This window comes from Hyperolius riggenbachi, chromosome 10, assembly GCF_040937935.1.
Source record: "Hyperolius riggenbachi isolate aHypRig1 chromosome 10, aHypRig1.pri, whole genome shotgun sequence".
In the NCBI taxonomy this organism is placed as follows: domain Eukaryota; kingdom Metazoa; phylum Chordata; class Amphibia; order Anura; family Hyperoliidae; genus Hyperolius; species Hyperolius riggenbachi.
The window spans coordinates 203,396,385-203,421,336 of NC_090655.1; the positions used below are offsets into that span (position 1 = coordinate 203,396,385).

General features: G+C 46.2%; 1 long non-coding RNA gene across 1 annotated transcript in view; it reads right to left on the bottom strand.

The window, feature by feature from the left end:
* Nucleotides 1-8,898, bottom strand: part of LOC137536459 (uncharacterized) — a 35,158-nt gene extending 26,260 nt beyond the window's left edge. Inside the window, exon 1 of the long non-coding RNA XR_011024562.1 lies at nt 8,786-8,898. This is a non-coding gene — a long non-coding RNA (uncharacterized lncRNA). The remainder of the gene's footprint in view (nt 1-8,785) is intronic.
* Between the last annotated feature and the right edge of the window lie 16,054 nt (nt 8,899-24,952).

Below are 24,952 nucleotides of genomic sequence, written 5' to 3' on the forward strand. Positions count from 1 at the left end.
CCAATGGGATGAGCACATGAGGAAAAGCAGCATGCAAATGCAAAGCCACCGTCCGCCTCCTGTTCCTCCTCCAGGTGCAGCATCCTCAGCTGCTTTATCCTCTGCTGCCCTTGCACCTTCACAGCCATCCTCCTCCACTCCGCCTCTCACCTTGAGCAGTTCCTGCTCCTCTCCCCACAGCAGCCAGATGTCCGTTAAGGAACTATTTGAGCGGAAGAAGCCAATGTCTGCCAGTCACCCCCTTGCCCGGCGTCTGACAGCTGGCTTGGTGGAACTGTTAGCCCGCCAGCTGTCACCATACAAGCTGGTGGACTATGAGGCCTACCGAAAATTTGTGGCGATTGGGACACCACAGTGGAAGATTTTTCCAAAAAGGCGATACCCAAACTGTACTGTGATGTTGAAAGGCAAGTGGTGTCATCTCTGGCACAAAGTGTTGGGTCAAGGGTTCATCTGACCACGGATGCCTGGTCTGCAAAGCACGGTCAGGGCAGGTACATTACTTATATCGCACATTGGGTAAACCTGGTGACCGCTGGCAAGCAGGGAGTACCTGGATGTGCAGCAGACCTAGTTATGACACCTCCACGACTTGCAGGCAGGCCTGCTGTCACCTCCTGTTCTTCTCCTCCTACTCCTCCTCCTACATACTCCGCTGTCGTCCACCTCCTCGGCACTACTCCAGTGCTACTCTACTGCTGTGCTCTCCTCTCAAACTGCACATCCCCATCTCCTCAGGGCCTATGGCATGCCAGGTACAATGGTGTCATGCCATCTTGGACATGTCTTGCCTCAAAGCTGTGAGTCACACAGGAGCAGCCCTCCTAGCCAGTCTGAACAAACAGGTGGATCAGTGGCTTACCCTGCACCAACTGGAGATCGGCAATGTGGTGTGTGACAACGGAAGCAATCTCTTGTCAGCTTTGAGTTAGGGCAAGTTGCATGGCACATGTGCTGAATCTTATAATCCAACAATTTGTGTGTAAGTTCCCAGGCTTACAGGACATCCTGAGGCAGTCCAAGAAGGTGTGTTTGCCTTTCAGGTGTTCCTACACGTTCATGGTGCACTTGTCCGATATTCAGTGGAAAAAGAACTTGCCAGTGAGGCGCTTGATTTGCGATAGCCCGACTCCCTGGAATTTAATGCTCCTCATGTTTTACTGCCTGCTACAACAGGAGAAAGCCATCAACGAGTATCTGTAGAGCTACGGTGCTAGGGCAGGCTTTGGGGAGCTGGGGGGTTTCTTTCCGAAGTATTGGACACTCATGCATCCGTTTGAGGAGGTGACAAACCTGGTGAGTTGCAATGAAGGAGCCATCAGTGACCTGATCCCATACGCTTTCTTCCTGGAGCGTGCCGGGCGTAGAGTGGTGGATCAAACTGTAGAGGAGTGTGAACAGGAGAAGGAGGAAGAGTTGTATGTACCATCATCACCAGAACCAGATTTGTCATCAACACCTGCGACAGCACAGAGGAGGGGGAGGAAGAGAAGGAGTCTGGGGAAGAAGAGTCAGAGGAGGAAGGTGGCTTTGAGGAGCAGATGAAAGAACAACCACAGCAGTCGTCGCAGGGGGCTTGTGCTGCTCACCTTTCGGCTACCCGTAGTATTGTTCATGGCTGGGGGGAGGAGGAGAACTTACCTGACATCACTGGCGAAGAGGAAGAGGAGATGACTAGGTTGGCATCCAACCTTGTGCAGATGGGGTCTTTCATGCTGTCCAGCCTGTTGAGGGACCCCCATATAAAAAAACTCAAGGTGAATGACCTGTACAGGGTGGCAACACTACTAGACCCTTGGTATAAGCACAAAGTGGCAGAGATGTTACCAAATTACCACAAAGCTGAATGGATGCAGCACTTGCAACACAATTTGGTAAATATGCTTTACAGTGCGTTTAAGGGTGATGTCACAGCACAATGGAAAAAGGCGCCCTCCTCCCATGTCCATGCTGGCAAGGACACAATGCACTAGCAATCTGAATGTGATGCCGGTCATGTTGACTTTCCTTAGTCCAACGCCTCGCCTCAGCCCTTCCGGATCCACCCTCCACGAATGCCTCGACCGGAAGGTAGCCGACTACCTGGCCTTAAGTGTGGATATAGACACTCCGAGCAGCGATGAACCCCTGGACTACTGGGTGAGCAGGCTTGACCTGTGGCCAGAGCTGTCACAATTTGCCATCCAACTTCTGGCTTGCCTCGCCTCAAGTGTCCTGTCAGAAAGGACCTTCAGCGCAGCTAGAGGCATTGTCACTGACAAGAGAAGTTGCCTAGGTCAAAAAAGTGTTCAGTACCTCACCATTATTATAATGAATGAGGAATGTATCCAGAAGGGCTACTGCCTGCCCGAAGACTAAGTCAGTCCCACACACAGAATCACTGCTTGCACGCCATGTGACTGCCTGCCCGATGACTAAGTCAGTCCCCACACAGCATCTCTGCCTGTAGGCCACTTGACTGCCTTCTCCGCCACCACCAACAGGGTCCAGGACTCCAGGTGGATTCCTGTATGTTTAAGGCCGCTGCTAGCAGCAGCTGCTACCAAAAATATTTATTTTTGTGGTGTATGTACATGCCTAATTTTTTCGGGCTGCACTGTGGCTGCAACAACAACAAAACAAAAAGCATGTGCATGTGTCAATTCCCGTTCTTGATTGTTACCTTGCTGCGGCGAAGGGGTTTGCATATCACAATGAAGCAATGACCTATATGAGTGTGTTAGGGGCACACCCAAGATAATAAGGTTCATGCTTCATTGTGAACAGACCAAATTTGATCAGCTGGACAGTCACTGTTCTGTCATTGAGCTACCTGAGCCCGACCATATGGGCGGGAAAAACGCCATTGCCTGCACTCTCACCACCGTGCGCACCAGTCCAGCATGGCCATCACTACACAAACAGCTGTTTGCAGCAGTGCATTAAACAGTGAGTTTGGTCTGTCAATGTGAAGCAGTACACTACCTGATCCACGTATACACATGCAAGATGTTTTAAAGCACTTTATGCCTCCAGTTTAGGAATACAATGTGATTTCTGCCCTGTGACAAATGCTCCGGAAGCGCAGCAGTACAGATTGGTGCTGATATTTTTCTGCACTACGATGACAATTATGCGAGGGGAATCATTTCCAAAAGTATCAAAGCAGGTCTGTAACTGCGGGATCTCATAATTCTGAACTGTGCTTAGCTGTCCATCTGACATTCCATGATCTCAGTACACCACAACCTTCTCAGGCAGCGCATGATTTACCTTGTGGAACTAGTGGAGAGAGATGCAACAAGGTACAGCTTCCATCCATCCATAATATCTTGATGTGGAAGCTGAAAGGCTACAAAGTAGCAGCGGGTCAGAATGAACTTATGCTGGCCCCACACAACAAATCCTGTCACTGAACGGGAACAGTGCATGATTTACCCTGTGGAACTAGTGAAGAAAGAAGCCACAAGGTACAGCTTCCATCCATCCATAATATTGATGTGGAAGCTGAAAGGCTACAAAGTAGCAGCGGGTCAGAATGAATTTATGCTGGCCCCACACCAGCGGGTCACCACAACCTTCTCTGGCAGTGCATGAATGATTTACCTTGTGGACCTAGTGGAGAGAGATGCCACAAGGAACAGCTTCCATCCATCCATTGAAGGGCTGAGACAACACCGATTAGAGTCCAGGATAACTTGATCCCTTGCACCAATCACTGCTGCAACAGTGACCATTAGGAGCACATCTTTGCATGCATGCTCACGATCTAGCCCGGCAGTGATGGAAATTGTTTTATTTACTTTTTTTTTTGCCATTTAACCATTGAGGCTAAAACAGCATCAATTGGTTCAGGGATCACATGACCTTACCCCCGATGTCATAACTTTTTTTTGGCATATTAGAATTAAAATATAATACATATCTCATCCAGATTGTTCTTAGAAACTAATGCATTTCATTTGCACTGCAAAACTAGATTTTTGCTTATACAGTACTGTAATCTTGCTTTACAGGGCCCTGAAATGAGAGGTATATGGAGGCTGCCGTAGTTATTTCCCATAGGCGTCAGCAGGTCTTAAGTTGGTTACCATGGAAACTTTCCATGTCAGTTCATGGAGGGTGTCTCCGTGAACAGCCGGAGAGCCGCCGATCGCGGCTCGCCGGCAAAATGTAAACACGCGGGGAAGAAATCCCCGCTGTTTACATCATACGGCGCTGCTGCGCAGCAGCGCCGTGACGTAAATCGGCGATCTCCGGCCTCTGATTGGCCGGGGATCACCGGCATATGATAGGCTGAAGCCTATCCTTAAATGTGCAGGACGGATATCCGTCCTGCGCAGCTCACAGGAAGAGGGAGAAGGAGGGAGAGGGACGGAGCGCCGAAAACGCTGCGGAGGGGTTTTTGAAGAGCCCCCCCTGCAAAGCGCAGCAAGCCGGTGGCGATCAGACCCCCCCAGGAGGACATCCCCCTAGTGGGGAAAAAAGGGGGTAAGTCTGATCGCCCTGGCTATTTCCTGATCGGTGCTGCGGGCTGGAGAGCCCACGCAGCACCGATCAGAAGAAAATCCCTTGGTCCTTAAGTAAAAACATTATCAGTTGCCTGGCAGTCCTGTTGATATTTCTGGCATCAGTAGTGCCTGAATCACACATCTAAAACAAGCATGTAGCTAATCTGGTCAGACTTCAGTCAGAGCATCTTATCTGCTTGGTAGCTTTAAAGTTTTTTAGCCATAGACACTAAACAGAGGATCAGCAGGTCAGCCAGACCATTTCCATTGTTGAAAGTGGACCTCAACTCTTTCACAGGACAGAAGTTTAGCCCATCTAATTCCCCCTCATTTGTGTCTAATTAAAAACTGTAATTTGATCTCTCCACTTTGTCTCCTGACTACCACGCCAGATAAGGCAGATAAGCTCATTTGAAAGCACAGGATGTTAGCAATATGTATGCCTAAATGAAAGTGGAAAGTAGAAACAGTGCAGATTTATTGCCAGATTTGTATCAGCTGCAACAAAGAAATGTTTATCTTTATTTATTATGCTGTTGCGTATCTTTTAGAACAGAGAGAAAGTTCTAAGCTCAGGTCTACTTTAAAAGGAAATACATAGGTGTCAACCTCTATGTCCCGTTCACCTCAGCTTTCCTTTAAAGCACTCATATTTGACATGAACCATAATTATATCCTCCCAGACTACATTCATTTTCTGTTTATGCCAAACAAAATATTTTGGAGGTGCCCAATTTGATAAAGCACTTTAAAAATAGTTTTAAAGTGAGAGAAGCCTTTGGAGCTTTACAGTGATCCCTGAAGATGCACACATAGGGATTAATTTGCTAAAACCGTGCTAACTTATAGCACGGTTGCGCTAGCATTTTGCCCCCGTTACAATGCGCGTAACAGTTTGCGCACGATAAAGCAAATATTCGTGTGAAAATGCATATTTTTATGTGCGCAGACGCAGATTTTCGCGCATAAAAATTTGCGATTGCGCGTGAAAATTCACTTTAGCATGCGCAAACCGTTATACAGGTTATAACACAAGCAAAATGCTAGCGCAACCGTGCTATGAGTTAGCACGGTTTAGTGAATCAATCCCATAGTGTGAAACAATTGTCGACTGGACAGACTCCACGCACAGTGTACCCTGGAAGGGCGACATAGATGTATGGTGCTTGCAATACTTTTGACACTCTGCAACACTTTTGGGATTAATATCATTTTGCATTTTAACCAGTTAAAGCAATCTGGATGGATATATTTGTCCAAAAACCGCCACTCAAAGGCAATCTGGATGAATATATCATTCCAGCGATGTTGCGGCGGTTGTGCGCGCATGTACACGTGCACGCAGCTCGCTCCCTGCTGCTATTACAAGGGATCAATTGCGGAAGGGGAACGAGTGTTCCCCCGAGGCAAACGATCTTGAATGAATCAAGATGCCTCCAGTCAGTAGGCATCTTGATTCATAAAAACAGACGCCACGAAATGTAAAGAAAAAAAAATGAAAAAAGATTGAGCCCTTGCTGGTAACTTCCAGGAAAGTGCTTAGAACCACCTAATGGTCAAAAAGTAAGATTAAAAAAGTAAATGAAAAAACCCTTCCACCCTGTCCAGTAACTAAAAAAAACACATTTAAAAAAAAAATTACAGTTTTAAAAAAGTATATAAATAGTTACCTTAGAGACTAAACTTTTTAATATGTATATTGTGAGGGTATACTATTATCTTGTGCCTATATGGGCTTGCAATTAGTGGCGGACACAACACTGAAAAAATGCACCTTTATTTCCAAATAAAATATTGGTGCCATACATTGTACTAGAGAAATATTTTAAATGTTCTAATAATCAGGACAAACGGGGAAATAAAATGTGTGAGTTTTATGCACAGTAGAACATTTTATTGTAAAACTGGCCAAAAAACTGAGAAATAATGTTTTTTTTTCCATTTTTTTCTTATTATTCCTGTTACATGCATTTAGAATAAAATAATTCTTAGCAAAGTGTACCACCTAAAGTAAGCCTAATTGATGGCAAAAAAACAAACAAAAAAAACAAGCTATAGATCATTTAGGTGTGATAAGTAGTAATAAAGTTAATGGCACATGAATGGGAGGAGCACTGACAGGGGAAAATGGCTTCTGTCCTAGAGGTGAAAACACCTGTAGGCTAAAGTAGAAATGGTGCCAATGGGATTCTTTGAAGTTTACATTGAGTTGCTTGGCCTACTTATGCACAGGGACTCAGTATTTGAAGCAGCTAACATTTGTAAATATGACAGCAATTGAATGTATCTTTTGATCTCTACTGCTGGGTTTACAGATATAATACAGGTATTCTGATGTGTATTCAGTATTTACTAAGGTGTAATTATCAATTTGAACACTAGATGGTGCCAATGTGACCAAGAGTATACACAACTTCCTTATTTGCATTCCAGCGTGGTTAGGAATACTGGATGGAGGATTTCCTGGTTAGTAGTGATGTCATGCCGTTTTCTGATTGGCTGAGGGTCTCAGAATGACTCTCTATGTGCAGATAGGCTGGCAGCAGACAGCCCTCCCCAGGGGCAAATGCAGGATTTTTAAGGGGGGAGACAGTGTTGCCAACTCATCCCTTTAATTACTGACACATATGGATTATACAGGTTTTGTGGCTAGGTAGACACAGTTAAGACACTGATTATGTTTAAGTAGCCCCAGAACCTGTATAACTTAGATGTGTCAGTAATTAAAGGGATGAGTTGGCAACACTGGGGGGAGATTCCTGAAAGGTCCAGAAGTACTTATACCCTCGAGTGCTTCCGAATACAGGTGGCTCCATACTGCCCATGCACAAAAGTGCGCTGGCGTATTACGGAGCAGCCTATCTTTGGAAGTACTCAAGGACACAAGTGTTTCTGAGGGCTTCTGGTAGCAGCAAATTTGAACAGGGGACAGCACTGGCACAACTCCCCGTAGCAGTGCTTTTCGGCGCTGCTAGATTTGGGCGCAGCCAGCGCCGGCATAGACTATAATAGGAATCAGTCTATAGCGGCGCTCAGTGAGTAACATCGGCGCCGTCAGAAGACAGAGCCGAGGTTGCTTAAAAATCACAATAATTCGGCCTCCAGCAATAGCTGGAAGCTAAATTATTTCATTCCCTACCATCCATGGCGGCCTGGAGGAAGAATAGTAATTAAAACGGCCCAGACTTGTGCAGAAGCAGGATCAGCCATATACCGGCTGTATCCTGCGCCCAAGTCTACCGGCGCCGATTTCAAATGTACTCCAACTACCCGAGAGAGGAACGGCAGATAGACTTAGTTTGGACAATTCAGTGGAATATGCTACATAGTGTCACATACCACAAGCGATAGTCATATGATGCAGGGATATATGCAACTGCGGAAGATGGCGGCGCTATATAAATACTAAATAATAATTTGCCTCACCAGGATTGCACTTTTATTTAGCTTACCTGTATGACAAGAAGACACACCCAGCACTAGGGGAAGAGGGAAACAAAGGTGAATGAGGGAGGGCTGGTGCACACCAAGAGTGCTTCTGAGCGTTTTTCAAATCAACACTGATTTGAAAAGCGCTTGGCTAATGTTACCCTATGAGTGTGTTCCCACAGCAGCGTTGTGATTTTTTCAAAATCGCAAGTATACTGCATGTACCATGTTTTTGAGCGATTCATTCAAACATCGATTTGAAAATCGCTTCAGAAAATCGCACTCACAAATTGCTAGCGATTGCTATTGTCATTTTGGCGTTGCACTAGCCCAGAGAGAGAAGGAGTGGAGAAATTGAGAATAGCCTGAGATGGAGCAGAGAGCTCATCTGTATTACAGTCCCACATCACACAGAGGCTACTTGCCTGTAATATGACTCCTGTCCCTGCCAGTCAGTCACTCACACAAGTCTGAAAGAAGCCCTCTTGGAGTCTAGGGACTGTCAAAAACTTTTCCACTTATTTAACACCTTATCCACACATGCAGTCATTATAACAATGGTTAGAGACCAGACAGATGTTTGCCCACGGACCCTGAGACCAGGCAAGCTCTGTTTATTTACCAGCTTGCCTGCCCTCTAATTGCATCATGTACATAAAGTAAACCTCTTCTGCCCTACATTACACTACAGACAGGCGTTTCAGGGGATACTTCAGGTCACTTATAATGGAAAAGGCATTTACACATTTATAGGCTAAAATTCAGGAAATAGCCTAAGCTCTGTCAGGCATCATGAAATAGTAGCAGTGTTTGCAGCTTGACTGATTTTTACTGTTTGTGTTTTCTTATCTGCTGCACTTATTTACCTCTAGCAGAGCTGAGTTGATAACAGGAGGAGGTCCATTCCTCCCAGGTCCAAGGTTACATACTCACAGCTTCTGCAGACTGCAGCACAGGGCAGGCAGGAGTGACTGGTGTCTGAGTCCTGGCTTAGCTGACGATTCTGTGCTCTGGAGAGAACTCCAGAATCAACATTCTCTCACTAATGCAGGCTGCAGCTTCTTGTGGGGGTGGGCTCGGCTGCCTCTCTCATTCTATTAGCTGGAGGGAGGCGCCAGAAGTAAGAAGGAGAAGTAAGAAGGGAGGGACAACTAGGCTGTTTATATTATGCGGGCTTCCCTGGCTGAATACAGGGCTCGGTCCATGGGGGGAGGCTCCAGACACCCGGAATACCCCCTTCAGTTCGCCAGTGCTCCCCTCCTTCGAGAGGTGGCCGCCCACACTAGTCATGGATAGTAGAGATGGGAAGTCTGGATCTTTTCAATGATTCAGATGATTCGAATCGGATCATTGAAAAGATCCGGATCTTTGATCTGAATCTCGAATCATTTTACTAGGGAAGCATTCGGGGGTGAAATGACTAGCAGGACAGGACTTTCCCTGCAGTGGACAGAGAAGGGAAGGGTGGTGGACAGACAGAGAAGGGGTGATGGTGGACAGAGAAGGGCAGGGAGTGGACAGAGAAGGGAGGGGGTGGACGAAGAGGGGTGAGTAGAGAGCAGACATTTTTTTTTCACACATTACCCACATGCTGCAATCATATGCTTTACATATATTTCACCTATATGTTCATCTGTATACTTTGAATGCAAACGTCTCACAGTGAAAGAAAGCATTCCCCAATGTGTCCTTTTCTCACCTCGAACACTCATCATAAATGTAGGGAGAAGTTAAGTGCAGCTGTTTAGAGCCGTGTGCAGGAGGATCATATTGTCCTGCAATCACAGTGCCTGCCCTGTCTTTCTAGCCCAGCATGCTGTCTGCAAAGTTACTGAGCTGTGCTGAGCCAAAACTTTCCCATTTGTTCACTATGCACAACTACGGAACAGACAGCCTCAAATGAGCAGCGCATTACAGCCAGTACGTGTGCTCTGCACATATCTGGCAGTGGCACCCATGTCCCCTCTATCATCTACCTGTCCCTGCAAGGCTGGCTGCCCTCCAACTGAGCGATACATCTCTGCTCTGCTTCCAGAACCCCCCTGCCCGCTGAGGGGGGGGGGGGGGGGGGTGTGTGAATCGAATCGTTCATTTTGATGATCCTGATGATTCGACTCACAAAAGAGATTCGGATCAAAGATTTGAATCGTTCATGTTTCGGACAACACTAATGGATAGGTCTGGTGAGTGTTGGGGGTGTAGGACAGCTTTCTAGCCAATCAGTATGTGCCTATGTATTCCTATGGGACATCTGGCGAGAGTGGAATTTTTTCTATTTCTAAACACCACATACCTGTATAAATCATTTGGTACAGTCCTTATTATAAGATGACATCCCCGTGACAGTGGTGGACTTTGTATTGACATATAAGGTGGGTATCTGAACATTATGGATAGAGATACGAGAACATATGGGGATAGCGCTAATGGCACTTTGACCAATCAGGGAATAGAATTGCTGTGTGTGGGGAAGAAATCTCTACCCAACCCTCCCCAATGATTATAAAAGGCAGGCTATGGCTGGACTCAGTTGACTGCTGAAAGAGCATGAGAGCACATTGCTCTAGCTGATTATTCTGTTGTTATGCATTTGTTAATTGCACCCCTGCACTGGGTACTCTATCTTCTGATGAAGCCTCTGTTTTAGGGGGGTGAAACATGATAGGCTGGTGGGGGGATCTGTTTGCAAATAGTATTTAGTAAGGTCGTAGGATTTATGATCTCCAGTGATACAGTCGACACTAACTGTGGAGATATATATTCCAGTATACCAATTAATCCTACTCCTGAATCGTTGTAATCATATATCATGCAGTAATTTTTAAGGATTTTTAATAAAAGCTACTTTTTAATAATCTAGGCAGACTTACGGGGTTAAAAATTATGTTGAATGTATGAATCAGCAAGTGTGTTTTGTCTTCTGTGTTATGGTCCGATGCCCCCCCTCCCCCCCCCCTTCGTCCACCAGCACAGGTGATTTAAATGCCTGGATGAAAACCAAATAAAAACTATTAATCATTGCACGGCACCATGAAAAAAGAGCAATACATGAGGATTCTCAACAACGACATAAGGCAGTCTGCAGAGAAATGGCCGCCAGTGGATAATTTCAGCATGACAATGACTCAAAACACAAAGCAAAAAAGGGTCAACAAATGGTTAGCAGACAACAACATTAACGTTTTGGAGCAGCCCAGCCATAATCTTGGCTTGAATCCAATTGAGAATCTGTGACGAGAGCTAAAGATCAGGGTGATGGCGAGAAGACCCTCAAACCTGAAAGATTTGAAGCTCATTGCTAGAGATGAATGGGCAAATATTCCTGTGGAGACATGCAAAAAGCTGTACACACCAAAAGAAACGAGTCTAAAACAATACTATTGCACCATGATAAGTGCCTCAGCAGAAGTAAAAAAATGCAATAAACACCCAAAAAGAAAGATCATCTGCCTGAGGGAAAATAAATATGCATGGGAACCAAATGCAGCTTCTATATACAAAACTTTATTAAATACACCAAAGCAAAGAAAAAATATAAAAACATTTAAAATGAGAACACACAGACATTGGGGGTTCTGGTACAATTTCATATATTGCAAAGATACCAACCATGTATCTCAAAATTACACAATTAAAGAGACTCTGAAGCGAGAATAAATCTCGCTTCAGAGCTCATAGTTAGCAGGGGCATGTGTGCCCCTGCTAAACCGCCGCAATAGCGCCGCTAAACGGGGGTCCCTTCACCCCCAAACCCCCCACTGCGACACTTGGTCGCAGACTTGGTCGCTCCTGGAGGCAGGGCTAACGGCTGCAGCCCTGCCTCCAGTCACGTCTATCAGCGGCGCATCGCTGTCTCTCCCCCGCCCCTCTCAGTGAAGGAAGACTGAGAGGGGCGGGGGAGAGGCGGAGATACGTGCTGACAGACGCGCGTGGGGCAGGGCTGCGGCGGTTAGCCCTGCCCCAACCAGGAAGCGCTCCCCCGCATTACGGAGGGGATTTGGGGGATCAGGGACCCCCGTTAAGCCGCGGGATAGCGGCGGTTTAGCAGGGGCACACGTGCCCCTGCTAGCTATGAGGTCTGAAGCAAGATTTATTCTCGCTTCAGACTCTCTTTAAGCACGGACAAAATATTGCAATAACAGACCTCAGGCATGACAAAGTCAGCCTGGTCTGTATATAAGCACTCTATTTGAATCCTATGAATGTTGGACTCAATAAAAATACTAATTATTGCCACAAAATACAATGCTGGATGGTAAGTATGGAAAAGTAAACAACCTCCTGAAGAAATATATAAATCAAACTGCAAATTCGCATATGTCAAACAGCGCTGCAGTCATGACGGTGCCTCAAAATAAGAGAATGGTAATTACGTAATCCGTGCGATACCAGTGAAACGAGTCCCCCGAGTGTCCCCTCCATGCGTATCACGTGATTCGTGATTTAACTTGTGATTCCGGGTTCAATACATAATTCTGACTCTAAACCTGTAATGGATAGCGGAAATACTGCCGCAACAGCAAGCGGCATGGCGGCTATCTCCGCGTCGCAGCCGGCGGTTTCCGCCGCACAGTTACATGCTGGTGCTTTGCCTGGTCCTTCTATCACTCATAGACTAAGGGCTACATGCTAGGGATGGTCGGAAATGCCAATTTCCGATTCCGCGGTAAATCCGCACTCCGCCATTGCCAAATACCGATTCCGCTTTCCGCTACCAATTTCCGCATTCCAATGCGGAATTTCCGCCGGAAATCGCGGAAATTCCTCCAGACTTTAACATCGATTTTCTCAAAAACTATAATGTCTTTTTGAAAACTTTTTTTTGCATCTTGTTCAGGATATTCTGCTTAATAAACTCTGAAAATGTGGTGTTTCTAGGACTTACCGGGGCTTTGCTATTAACCGCTAAAGTCGGCGGATTTTTACTGTAATATAAATGCAGAAAATAGGCAGATGCGGATTTTCTGCATTTTACATTACAGTAAAAACCCGCCGACTTTAGCGGTTAATAGCAAAGCCCCCGTAAGTCCTAGAAACACTACATTTTCAGGGTTTATTAAGCAGAATCTCCTGAACAAGATGCAAAAAAAGTTTTCAAAAAGACCTTATAGTTTTTGAGAAAATCGAAATCCGCCTAATGCACTTGCATTACCGATTTTGAGATCGGAATTTCGGAAATTGCATTTCCGTGGAATCCAAATGAGCATCCCTACTACGTGCGCACGCACTGAGCGAAAGGACCTTTATGCATCTAGAAGGGGAGTCAGCTGATCACTCGGTCAGCTGACTCCAGCTATGCTCAGGATTGGCTGAGTGACTGGGGCGGCGCTATGGAGCGCGTTTAGTATATATAGGACCTGCCTGTCAGTTGCTCCGCGTCTGCTGTTGCAAATGCTACGTGTTATTTAGCACTCAGACCTAGTCAGATCCCAAAGTGTGCTAGAACCAGCTGGAGCTGGGGATCCACACTTAGCCAGATTCTGTTGATAGCTTAAAGTACTAATTGAATTGTATTATTTGTTATGACTAGAGATGGGCCGAACCTCCGATTTTAGGTTCGCGAACCCTGTTCGCGAACTGCCACGGAAGGTTCGGTTCGCAGGAACTTCCGCGAACCGCAATAGACTTCAATGGGGAGGCGAACTTTGAAAACTAGAAACATTTCTGCTGGCCAGAAAAGTGATGGAAAAGATGTTTCAAGGTGTCTAACACCTAAACTCTTTCAGTGACTACAAGAGGGGAAAACATTTTTACAAAAATACCTTATATTTTTTGAGAAAATCATTTTAAAGTAACTCCTTCTGACCATGGGAAAATTAAACGCCCGCTGACTTTAGCAGTTAATAGCAAAGCCCCTTTAAAAGCTAGAAACACCAAAATTACTGGGAATGTTAAGAAGAACAGTAGGAACAAGAGGAAACATTTTTTTTCAAAAAGACCTTATAGTTTTTTGAGAAAATCAATTTTAAAGTTTCAATGTAAATTCTCCTTCTGACCGTGGGAAAATATACCCCCGTCGACTTTAACGGTTAATAGCAAAGCCCCTTTAAAAGCTAGCAACACCAAAATTACTGAGAATGTTAAGAAGAACAGTGGGAACAAGAGGAACATTTTTTTCTCAAAAAGACCGTATAGTTTTTGAGAAAATCGATTTTAAAGATAAAAAAAGTCGATTAATAAAAAAAGAACGATGTATACTGGTTGAACTCGATGGACGTATGTCTTTTTTCAACCAAAATAACTATGTAACTATGTAACCGATTCATTAAAAAGATCCGGCTCATTCATGAGCCGTTGTTTAGCAGAGAATGCGTCCTCGGAAGGACGTGAAGCTGCTGGCTCTCGCTGCTGGCTCTCCCCACCTGCCTGCACCTGTCAACCCCCACCCAGTGCACCCATAGGTGCACTGGGTGCCAGCCTAGGTGGGGGTTGACAGGTGCAGGCAGGCAGGTGGGGAGAGACAGCGAGAGCTAGCAGCTATGCGTCCGAAAGGACGCGTTCTCTGCTATGTGGGTGGGGGGCTTCGGAGATCTTCAATCAACTTAATAGAAGATCGCAACATAAGAGGATACTGGCGTGGGCAGTGCTGGTCGTAATGGAGAAAGCTACGCTTACGGATCATTACGCGTAATTTTACGCTATTACGCATTACGAAATTACGCTTACGGCATAGACATTCAATTTCGGTACATGTCTATAATTACGCATAGCACTTACGCAATTACGCGTAAGTATACCGTAATTCGGGTTATTACGTTGTAGGCTTACGCGTAAAATCCTACTAGCTATTAATGCGTAAGGTCATGCTGCCAAGCGGAAAAGTTGACGCATGGATCAATGTTAGGTAGCCGCCGAATTTAAGGGTTAATAGTAAAGCCCCCTTAAGTGCTAAGAGCCTCAAATTTGGAGAATATATTAAGGAGATCAGAAGGAATAAGAGGAAATTTTTTTTTTTCAAAAAGACCTTATAGTTTTTGAGAAAATCGATGTTAAAGTTTCAAAGGAAAAATATATACATTTAAAAACCCGCCGACTTTAACGGTTAATAGCAAAGCCTGCTTAAAATTTAGGAACACCAAATTCACAGGGTATATTAAGGGGATCAGTGGGAATAAGAGGAAAAAATTTTTTTTCAAAAAGACCTTATAGTTTTTGAGAAAATCGATTTTTAAGTTTCAAGGGCGAAAATGTCTTTTAAATGCGGAAAATGTCAGTTTTTTTTGCACAGGTAACAATAGTGTTTTATTTTCATAGATTCCCCCAAGTGGGAAGAGTTTTTCTTACTTCGTTCTGAGTGTGGGAAATATAAAAAAAAAAACGACGTGGGGTCCCCCCTCCCAGACCTCTTTAACCCCTTGTCCCCCATGCAGACTGGGATAGCCAGAATGCGGAGCACCGGCCGCGTGGGGCTCCGCACCCTGACTATACCAGCCCGCATGGTCCATGGATTGGGGGGTCTCGGAAGGGGAGGGGCAGCCAAGCTTTCCCCTCCCCCTCCGAGCCCTTGTCCAATCCAAGGACAAGGGGCTCTTCTCCACCTCCGATGGGCGGTGGAGGTGGAGGCCGCGATTTCCTGGGGAGGGGTTCATGGTGGCATCTGGGAGTCCCCTTTAAAAAGGGGTCCCCCAGATGCCCACCCCCCTCCCAGGAGAAATGAGTATAGAGGTACTTGTAGTACCCCTTACCCATTTCCTTTAAGAGTTAAAAGTAAATAAACACACAAACACATAGAAAAAGTATTTTAATTGAACAAAAAACATAACCACGAAAAAAGTCCTTTAATATTCTTAATTAACCATTAATACTTACCTGTCCCTTTAAAAGCCAGTTCCCACGCAATATCCTCGGAAATATACTAATCAGTTACAATGTAACAAAGTTATTACAATGTAACAACTTTGTTACTTTGTAACACCACCGCACCCGACGTCACTCGCCGCTCACCCGCCGGCCGCCGCATACACGCTAGTCCCCGCCGGCTTCCGCCGTCCACTCCGCCCACACCTGTCACTCATATACATGCTGGCACCCATGGGTGCCAGCATGTATATAGGTGACATGTGGGAGAGGCGGGGAGGGCAGCGGAGCCGGCGGGGACTTAGCGTCCCTTCACCCGACAGAGCTCTGAGCTATATTAGTTTAGAGCTCTCGAAAGCATCTTTGTATTTGGGCTCCAAGGAGCCCCATTGGTCCTTAGCAGACCAATGGGGTTCCTTCAAATCAGAAGGAACCCCATTGGTCTGCTAAGGACCAATGGGGCTCCTTGGAGCCCAAATACAAAGATGCTTAGAGAGCTCTGAGCTATAGCTCAGAGCTCTGTCGGGTCCTGCAGCACAGACGCGGAGGCGGCGGCGGCGGTGAGTGACGTCGGGTGCGGCGTAGTTACAATGTAACAAAGTTGTTACATTGTAATAACTTTGTTACATTGTAACTGATTAGTATATTTCCGAGGATATTGCATGGGAACTGGCTTTTAAAGGGACAGGTAAGTATTAATGGTTAATTAAGAATATTAAAGGACTTTTTTCGTGGTTATGTTTTTTGTTCAATTAAAATACTTTTTCTATGTGTTTGTGTGTTTATTTACTTTTAACTCTTAAAGGAAATGGGTAAGGGGTACTACAAGTACCTCTATACTCATTTCTCCTGGGAGGGGGGTGGGCATCTGGGGGACCCCTTTTTAAAGGGGACTCCCAGATGCCACCATGAACCCCTCCCCAGGAAATCGCGGCCTCCACCTCCACCGCCCATCGGAGGTGGAGAAGAGCCCCTTGTCCTTGGATTGGACAAGGGCTCGGAGGGGGAGGGGAAAGCTTGGCTGCCCCTCCCCTTCCGAGACCCCCAAATCCATGGACCATGCGGGCTGGTATAGTCAGGGTGCGGAGCCCCACGCGGCCGGTGCTCCGCATTCTGGCTATCCCAGTCTGCATGGGGGACAAGGGGTTAAAGAGGTCTGGGAGGGGGGACCCCACGTCGTTTTTTTTTTATAATTCCCACACTCAGAACGAAGTAAGTAAAACTCTTCCCACTTGGGGGAATCTATGAAAATAAAACACTATTGTTACCTGTGCAAAAAAAACTGACATTTTCCGCATTTAAAAGACATTTTCGCCCTTGAAACTTAAAAATCGATTTTCTCAAAAACTATAAGGTCTTTTTGAAAAAAAATTTTTTCCTCTTATTCCCACTGATCCCCTTAATATACCCTGTGAATTTGGTGTTCCTAAATTTTAAGCAGGCTTTGCTATTAACCGTTAAAGTCGGCGGGTTTTTAAATGTATATATTTTTCCTTTGAAACTTTAACATCGATTTTCTCAAAAACTATAAGGTCTTTTTGAAAAAAATTTTTTTTCCTCTTATTCCTTCTGATCTCCTTAATATATTCTCCAAATTTGAGGCTCTTAGCACTTAAGGGGGTTTTGCTATTAACCCTTAAAGTCGGCGGCTTTTTTATATTATACGGGAGCGTAATATTACGCGATTACGGCAGACTGTGTAATTTCAATGGGAGTTTACTGTCTTACGCGTAATTTGTTACGCGTAAAATGTAACCCTACGGTCTACGCGTAATTAATTACGCATAATACCGTAACCTTACACGTAACGCTTACGGTGCATTTGTAGTGAATTACGATGCGTAATTACGCTAATGCGTAATTTCGGCCCAGCACTGGGCGTGGGAACATTTACCGTGGATATTGGCATGGGAAAACTTTTTTAAAGGTACAGGTAAGTATTTATGGTTAATTTAGAATAATAAAATACTTTTCTCGTGGTTGTGTTTTTATTTCATTTAACCCTTTGTGGAAATGGGTAAGGGGTACTTTGTACCCCTATACTCATTTCTCCTGGGAGGGGGGTGGGCATCTGGGGTCCCCTTCTTAAAGGGGACTCCCAGATGCCACCATGAACCCCCCCCCCCAGGGAGTCGTCGCCCCCACCTCCTCCTGGGGCACCGGAGGTGGGGAAGAGCCCCTTGTCCATGGATTGGACAAGGGCTTGGGGGGGAGGGGAAGGCTTGGCCGTCCCTCTCCCCAATCCCCCCCCCCCCGGAGCCCCCCATACCATGGACCATGAGGGATGGTATAGCGCAGGGTGCGAAGCCCCAGTCAGCCTGCATGGGGGAAAAGGGGTTACAGAGGCTTGGGAGGGGGGACCCCACGTCGCTTTTTTTTTCAGATTTCCCACACTCAGCACATAAAAATAATAAAATATATATATATATATATATATATATATATATATATATATATATAATTTATTTTTTTTATTATTTTTTTTAAACACTTAACGACCACGGTCAGCCGATCGGTCGAGCTGCTTTTCTATGTCAGTTCATGGAGGGTGCCTCCGTGAACAACCTGCGAGCCGCCGATCGCGGCTTGCAGGTGAAATGTAAACACGCAGGGAAGAAATCCCCGCTATTTGCATCATACGCAGCACCGTAAAGGAGATCGTCAATCCCCGGCCTCTGATTGGCCGGGAATCGCCGGCAGCTGATTTGGCTGAAGCCTATTAGAGGCGGTGCAGGACGGATCTCCATCCTGCGCCACCCAGGGGAAAGAGGAGAGGGAGGGAAGGGGAAGGAGGCGGAAAATCGATGCGGAGGGGGGCTTTGAGGAGCCAAACCCCCCCCCCCCCCCCCCCGCTGATTGCAAATAGCCGGCGGCGATCAGAGCCCCCCAGCAGGACTTCCCCCTAGTGGGGAAGAAAGCGGGGAAGTCTGGTTACCCTGGCTGTCTGCTAATCTGTGCTGTAGGCTGGAGAGCCCACACTGCACAGATCAGTGCAAACAAGCCCGGACTTACGAGGCCACAAGTATGAAAAAAGTTAAATACCATTTCATAATCCAGATCCATGGAGGACGCCATCCGCCATGGCACCCGCAGTAATAACGGCCCCGGTCGGGTCCAAACCCCTCCAAACGGGTCGGGTTCTTATTCCCCGCTCAATATGGCCGCCACAGATTGCCACGGCAGCTCAGTCCGCATAGACGTAATTGCGGCTGCACAGCTCTAGGGCCTCCTCCCGATTCGTCCGATGAATGCACATCAAATTGATGACGCGGCAGGAGGAGGGCCTAGAGCTGTGCAGCCGCAATCGCGCCTATGCAGACTGCACAGCAGCAGCAATCTGTGGCAGCCATATTGATTAGGGAATGAGAAACCGACCCGTTTGGAGGGGTTGGGACCCGACCGGGGCCGGTATTACTGCGGGAGCCATGGGGGAATGAACGGGAGGGCACGGATGGCGTCCTCCATGGATCTGGATTATGAAAAGGTATTTAACTTTTTTCACATTTGTGGCCTCGGAAGTCCGTTAAATATTGTTTCCTGCTATCTTTTTAACATATCCTGAAAATTTGGTGTTGCTAGGATGTAAGGGGCCTATGCTATTAACTGCTAAAGTTGGCGGGTGATGATAACCAACCAGAATTATAGGGGTGCAAAAGTGCTGAATTCTACCATAGGCTTCCATTAGGCTCCCTATTTCACTTTCAAAAATCTCAAATCTTTTCAAATAGCGATGGCTCAGCAGTGGCAAATTTTCTAGCATTGTAGTAACTCTTAAGAGGATCATAACTGGTGAGTTTCGGGCCCCTAGGCCAAAGAGGTCATAGCCTAGGGTCACAAAAACTTGTTTATTTGGGCAATGTCAATGGTGGAAATTCTGACGAACATAAATCGCAGCCATGGCCATTAGCAACGTCTGAACCTCAGGACATGTTTCATGCAGGTAGAAGGTATATTGTTATACTTGGAATCCAAAGATGGGTTCCCTACATCTCTGCAAACCAGAGTTACAGGGGTGCAAATGTGGTAAAATCTCCCATAGGTTTTCATTGGGCCTCCTATTTACTGTTCCAAAATCTAACACCATTTCAAAGGGCAATGGCTCAGCAGTGGCAAATTTTCTAGCATTGTAGGGACTCTTAGGGGGATCATGACTGGTGAGTTTCGGGCCCCTAAACCAAAGAGGGCATAGCCTAGGGTCACAAAAACCTGTTTATTTGGGCAATGTCAATGGTGGAAATTCTGACGAACATAAATCGCAGCCATGGCCGTTAGCAATGTCTGAATCTCAAGACATGTCTCATGCAGGTAGAAGGCATATTTTTATACTTGGAATCCAAAGATGGGTTCCCTACATCTCGGCAAACCAGAGTTACAGGGGTGCAAAAGTGGTAAAATCCCCCATAGGCTTTCATTGGGCCTCCTATTTACCGTTCCAAAATTTCACACCATTTCAAAGGGCAATGGCTCAGCAGTGGCAAAACTCACCAGTCATGATCCCCCTAAGAGTCCCTACAATGCTAGAAAATTTGGTACTGCTGAGCTATCGCCCTTTGATAAGATTTGAGATTTTGGAAAGTGAAATAGGGAGCCAATGAAAGCCTAGGGGGATTTTACCACATTTGCACCCCTGTAACTCTGGTTTGCAGAGATGTAGGTAACCCATCTTTGGATTCCAAGTATAACAATATGCCTTCTACCTGCATGAGACATGTCGTGAGATTCAGACGTTGCTAACGGCAATGGCTGCGATTTATGTTCGTCAGAATTTCCACCATTGACATTGCCCAAATAAACAGTTTTTTGTGACCTTAGGCTATGACCTCTTTGGCCTAGGGCCCCGAAACTCACCAGTCATGATCCCCTATGAGTCCCTACAATGCTAGAAAATTTGGTACTGCTGAGCCATTGCCCTTTGAAAAAATTTGAGATTTTGGAAAGTGAAATAGGGAGCCAATGAAAGCCTATGGGGGATTTTACCACTGTTGCACCCCTGTAACTCTGGTTTGCAGAGATGTAGGTAACCCATCTTTGGATTCCAAGTATAACAATATGCCTTCTACCTGCATGAGACATGTCGTGAGATTCAGACGTTGCTAATGGCTAAAAGGGAACTGGAGGGAGGTGAGTGGCACCTACACCTAACTACACTATACCTGGCTAACTATACTGAAGGCACCCACACCTAAGTACACTATACCTGGCTAATTATACTGAAGGCACCCACACCTAACTACACTATACCTGGCTAACTATACTGAAGGCTCCTACACCTAACTACACTATACCTGGCTACCTATACTGAAGGCCCCTATACCTATCTACCTATACTGAAGGCACGTATACCTAGCTACCTAAATGTTGGTAGATCTCCTGGGCTTGGCAAATTTTAAAGTAGCTCGCAAGCCGAAAAAGTGTGGTCACCCCTGCCCTAGGCTATGACCTCTTTGGCCTAGGGGCCCAATACTCACAAGTCATGATCCCCCTAAGAGTCCCTACAATGCTAGAAAATGTGCCACTGCTGAGCCATCGTCCTTTGAAAAGATTTGAGATTTTTGAAAGTGAAATAGGGAGCCTAATGGAAGCCTATGGCAGAATTCAGCACTTTTGCACCCCTATAATTCTGGTTGCTTATCATCATCACCCGCCGACTTTAGCAGTTAATAGCATAGGCCCCTTACATCCTAGCAACACCAAATTTGCAGGATATGTTGAAAAGATAGCGGGAAAAAATATTTAACAGACTTCCTAGGCCACAAATGTGAAAAAGTTAAATACCTTTTCATAATCCAGATCCATGGAGGACGCCATCCGCGCCCTCCCGTTCATTCTCCCATGCCTTCCGCAGTAATACCGGCCCCGGTCGGGTGCCAACCCTCCAAACGGGTCGGGTTCTCATTCCCCCCTCAATATGGCCGCCACAGATTGCCGCTGCTGTGCAGTCTGCATAGGCGCGATTGCGGCTGCGCAGCTCTAGGCCCTCCTCCTGCTGCGTCATCAATTTGCGTATGCATCGGGAGGAGGTCCTAGAGCTGCGCAGCCGCAATCGCGTCTATGCGGACTGCGTAGCCGCGGCAATCTGTGGCGGCCATATTGAGGGGGAATGAGTTGAGAACCCGACCCGTTCAGAGGGGTCAGGACTTGACCGGGGCCTTTATTAGTGCGGGAGCCATGAGGAAATGAATGGGAGGGTGCGGATGGGGTCCTCAATGCATCTAGATTATGAAAAGGTATTTAACTTTTTTTCACATTTTATTATTTTTATGTGCTGTGTGTGGGAAATCTGAAAAAAAAATGGCGTGGGGTCCCCCCTCCCGAGCCTCTGTAACCCCTTGTCCCCCATGCAGGCTGTAATAGCCAGAATGCGGAGCCCCGGCCAACTGGGGCTTCGCACCCTGAGCTATACCAGCCCGTGGTCCATGGTATGGGGGGGCCCTGGGGGGGGAGGGGCGGCCAAGCCTTCCCCCCCCCCCCCCGGAGCCCTTGTCCAATCCATGGACAAGGGGATCTTCCCAACCTCCGGTGCCCCAGGAGGAGGTGGGGGCGACGACTCCCTGGGGGGGGGGGTCATGGTGGCATCTGGGAGTCCCCTTTAAGAAGGGGACCCCAGATGCCCACCCCCCTCCCAGGAGAAATGAGTATTGGGGTACAAAGTACCCCTTACCCATTTTTACAAAGGGTTAAATGAAATAAAAACACAACCATGAGAAAAGTATTTTATTATTCTAAATTAACCATAAATACTTACCTGTACCTTTAAAAAAGTTTTCCCACGCCAATATCCACGGTAAACGACCCAACGAACTGTATCCTCTTATGTTGCGATCTTCAATTAAGTTAAGTGAAGATCTCCGACGCCTCCCACATAGCAGAGAATGCGTCCTTTCGGACGCATAGCTGCCGGCTCCTGCTGTCTCTCCCCACCTCCTCACCTGTCACCCTCACCTAGCCTGGCACCCATGGGTGCACCGGGTGCCAGGCTAGGTGAGGGTGACAGGTGCAGGCAGGTGGGGAGAGACAGCAGCGGAGCCGGCAGCTTCACGTCCTGCTCAGGACGCATTCTCTATCTGCTTTACTAACGGTTCATGAATCATCTGGTTCTTTTTAATGAATCGGTTCTTTTTTTATGAATCGGCTCATTTTACTTTGAAACTTTAAAATTGATTTTCTCAAAAAGTATAAAGTCTTTTTGAAAAAAATGTGTTCTTCTTGTTCCCACTATTCCACTTAACATTCTCAACAACTGTGGTGTTTTTACTATGTAAGGGGGCTTTGCTATTAACCGCTAAAGTCGGCGCCATTAAAGTCTATGGGCGAACCAAACTTTTTGGAAAAAAGGTTCCCGGTTCTCTGCGAAGGCGAACCACCTGAAGTTCACCTGGAACCGTTCGCCGGCGAACCGTTCGGCCCATCTCTAGTTATGACCTTCTGCTAGCTTGACTATTCTTCTGCTCACTGATTCTGTACCTTTGCCTTTCTGATATAGTTGCTGACTCTGCCTGAATTACTACTCTGATTTAGCTTCCTGTCTCTGTACCGTCTCTGTCTGCCTGTTGCCAAACCTGCTTGTCTGATCTTCCTGTCCTCACCAGTGAGTTAGTCACTGGTGAGGGATCCTCTGCTAGTATCACCTGCTCCTCAGGTGATCAGTAGCTTTAGTACAGTCTGAATCACCTTCTCCTCAGGTGATCGGTAGCTTCAGTACAATCTGAATCCCCTGCTCCTCAGGTGATCGGTAGCTTCAGTACAGTCTGAATCACCTGCTCCTCAGGTGGTCAGTAGCTGCAGTACAGTCTGAATCACCTGCTCCTCAGGTGGTAGGTAGCTGCAGTACAGTCTCAATCACCTGCTCCTCAGGTGAATAGTCACTACAATATTATCTCCTCTGCCTGCTCCTCAGGTAGTAGTGGCTTCAGTATAGTCTGACTCACCCGCTCCTCGGGTGATCAGTACACTTGTTCAGTATATTTCTACCCGCTCCTCGTGAGATCTATTTCACTTCTGTCTACATCTCCAGCTTGCTGCAGTTAGTTCTCATCTGTTATATAAAATACACTGATTATGCGCTCCTCATCAATCACTCAATATGTACAACACTCAATATGCTCTTGTTGGATCGCTGCGCTACAGGGTGGTGTATACCCTACTAAAATCAGTATATATGCATAAACAGCGGAGCGCTCAACAACATCAAAGATAAATATATAAATAAAAATATCAAATATTCCTATTAAAAGTTTATTGGTCCCTTCAACAGGGGATAAAGTCCTTCAATGTAGGTCACTTTTATATTTCCACCAATTATCATACTGCTTCACTGCTCCATCTCATATCACCAGTATACGCTCACCGGAAAAAATGGCTAATCAGTAAAGATCAGCAAGACACGTGTTTGGCCCAGCCAGTAATTTTCTCCCCTCTCCGTTGGCAATCTTCTTATACTCATAAAACATGCGGGAAGATAAACTTTGATAGTGTAATACTGTTATGGTACATAGAATATCTGATATCCACCAGTGCTCCCCTATTCGCCAACACTGTCACCCAGTGTGCCTCCACCACTCAAGTAAATGAGCCTCTCACCAGATTGTATGGCCGACCCCTCACAGACCAGCAATCAAGCGTATAAATTATGGACCTCTGTCTCCAATGCCAGGGAATCTAAGACTCAAACAACGCTTGACATAGTATAACACCGTTTATTGACAATATTATCTAAAAAGTAGTGCACTCACATGGATTTCCATAAAATCTGTGCATATAAAAGATATCTTTCCCCTCGAGGTTTCAGCGTCTCACCGGCTCTCCAGGCCACGTCCTACTAGTTTCGTCATCCGACTCATCAGGGGCTTGGCCATTCAGAGCCGGTAGATGCTATAAGTTACCACCCCCTAGTCACATGGTCCCTTGTTTCAGTTGGCGTCATTCGCCGGTTCTCTAAGCATAATATGTAACCTTCCTCCTCATTGGACCTGTTCTATCTAATGGGTCGCACGGGAACTACACTACCCATAGCTCCGCGCGGCCCATCCCCAGCTTCCTAGCCACCCACTTTGAACTACACTCCCCAGGGTGCAACGAGCCGTGGTAGGATCCAATGATCCGATACAGACCACAAGATCCGCATCTGTCTAGAGCGGACTACAAAGCCCAGCCACACTACAAGGTCGCAACCCATAAAACATAATAAAAATTAAAAAACTTTTTTTATAAATAAGTAAAATAAGTGACAATTAATT